This window comes from Hemitrygon akajei, chromosome 18 (genome assembly GCF_048418815.1).
Source record: "Hemitrygon akajei chromosome 18, sHemAka1.3, whole genome shotgun sequence".
In the NCBI taxonomy this organism is placed as follows: domain Eukaryota; kingdom Metazoa; phylum Chordata; class Chondrichthyes; order Myliobatiformes; family Dasyatidae; genus Hemitrygon; species Hemitrygon akajei.
Genome location: NC_133141.1, coordinates 50,126,984 through 50,128,774, shown reverse-complemented (window position 1 = coordinate 50,128,774; position 1,791 = coordinate 50,126,984). Strand labels below are relative to the sequence as shown.

The window sequence follows — 1,791 nt, the reverse complement described above, 5'->3', positions numbered from 1 at the left end:
GACCTATCGCATTCCCTAACAGGAGATCCAACACTGCCCCATCTCTAGTCAGTACTTCTATATATTGTTGCAAAAAACTATCCTGCACACATTTCACAAACTCTAAACCATCCAGCCCTTTTACAGAATGAGCTTCCCAATCTATGTGTGGAAAATTAAAATCTCCCACAATCACCACCTTGTGTTTACTACAAAGGATGTTGCCAGGTCTGGAGAACCTGAGTTATAAACAAAGATTGAATAGGTTAGGACTTTATTCGTTGGAGCGTAGAAGATTGAGAGGAGATCGGATAGAAATACAAAATTATGAGGGGTATAGAAAGGGTAAATACAAGCAGGCTTTTTCCATTTAGTTTGGGTGGGACTACTACCAGAGGTCAGAGGTTAAGGGTGAAAGGTGAAGTGTTTAAAGGGAACATGAGGGGAAACTTCTTCACTCAGAGAGCCGTGAGAGGGTAGAATGAGCTGCCAGTATAAGTGGTGCATACAAGCTCAATTTCAACATTTAAGAGAAGTTTGGATAGGTGAATGATTGGTAGGGTTATGAAGGGCTATGGTCCCAGAGCAAGTCGATGGGAGGAGACATTTTAAGTGGCTAGGCACGGACCAGATGGGCTGAAGGGCCTGTTTCTGTGCTGTACTTCTCTGTGACTCTATGGCTCTACCCCTTGAAATGCCTTACACCTCATTCTAAACCTATGCCTTCTAGATTTAGACACTTCTGAATAAGGAAAAGTCTCCTACTATCAATGCTATGCAGGATACTTGTAATTTTGTAAGCCTCTATCTGGTCCCTCATCAGTTTCCTCTGCTCCAAGGAAAACAAATCCAACTTATTTGGAACAAGATAAAATCTGCAGAAGCTGGAAATTCAAGCAACACACACAAAATGCTGGAGCAACTCAGCAGGCTAGGCAGCATCAATGGAAAAAGGTACAGTTGACATTTCAGGCTGAAACCCTTCTACAGAACTGAAGGGGGAAAAAAAAGCTGAGGAGTATATTATCCCAACTTATCCAGTCTTTCCTCAAAACCAAGGTAATTCATTCCAGCCAACATTTTGGTGGATCTCTCCTGTGCCTTCTCTAGCTGCACCACCAGGAATAAGAATGGAGTCAGTGGTTCCCAAACAGCTTAATTTTGCATGAGATTACTGTTCGGTTGTTGGTTCTGGCATTTTAAGAACAACTTTGTAACTCACTTGCTCTCTGTACCTGGAACATTGGACACTTACCTATCATTATATACTGAACAAACAACCTGTATTTTGAACTTTTAAAAAAAAATATGGAACGCTTCACGAATTTGCGTGTCATCCTTGCGCAGGGGCCATGCTAATCTCTGTATCGTTCCAATTTTAGTATATGTGCTGCCGAAGCGAGCACAAACTTTTTTTTAACCTATTTTCTCTGCAAACTTAAAGCATTTGATCTCTCTGTGCCATGTCTCTGCTCATTTTAGTAACCTACCCTTTTCAACCTGAAGTCTGTTTCCCATCATTGGCAAAATTGATAACCCTGCTTGCCACACCAAACTATAGTTTTTTCCAAAGATTGAAATGCAATGATTGAAAGTCTATCCACTGGGGACATAGCTGCACATTAGCTCCCACACACAAAAAACATCCAGATACCATCCCCTTTAGTTTCTGTCACTGCGCCAAATCTCCATGATGCACCATGCTCTTATTTCCATTATTTGTGGGTGCTTCATCATGTTTTCTTTTGACATTAAAAGTCCATTTTGTCTATAATGACTTACAGAACAATCTCAGCTCTATTCCCCCACTTA

At 41.1% G+C, this 1,791-nt stretch overlaps 1 non-coding gene across 1 annotated transcript; it reads right to left on the bottom strand.

Moving 5' to 3' along the window:
- Positions 1-1,281: 1,281 nt before the first annotated feature.
- LOC140741657 (U6 spliceosomal RNA) lies at positions 1,282-1,385 on the bottom strand. Its single transcript, XR_012102114.1, has one exon. It is a non-coding gene; the product is annotated as a U6 spliceosomal RNA (small nuclear RNA).
- Between the last annotated feature and the right edge of the window lie 406 nt (positions 1,386-1,791).